The following is a 413-nucleotide window of genomic DNA, read 5'->3' as shown; positions in this document are numbered from 1 at the left end:
TTGTAATGACATCTTGAGCAAACCAATATAAGGACCTAAATCACTTTTCATAATTATAGCAATAATTTGGGAAGGAACAGAAAAATTAGAAAGCAAATTGTACAGATATGCTGGGTATTTTACATACATTATTTATATAGATGTCACTCTCTTTGAATGATAAGAGTTCTATAAAGGTTCAACTGAGTACTTGAATTTTGAAGTGCTTGATCCAAACCTAGGTTCTTAATTATCACCCTATCCCTCCTTGAGCTTCAGTTTCTTCACCTTTAGAGAGTGATAGAATGAATTTTACCAGTGTGTTTGGAAAAAGCAAAACCAAAACAGTTTCTGGAAGTGCTTTGTTAATTTTCCTATCTATCTATCTATCTATCTATCTATCTATCTATCTATCTATCTATCTATCTATCTAT

The sequence above is a fragment of the Nannospalax galili genome, unplaced genomic scaffold (genome assembly GCF_000622305.1).
Source record: "Nannospalax galili isolate Female #2095 unplaced genomic scaffold, S.galili_v1.0 scaffold144, whole genome shotgun sequence".
Classification (NCBI taxonomy): domain Eukaryota; kingdom Metazoa; phylum Chordata; class Mammalia; order Rodentia; family Spalacidae; genus Nannospalax; species Nannospalax galili.
This window is presented reverse-complemented; position numbering follows the sequence as displayed.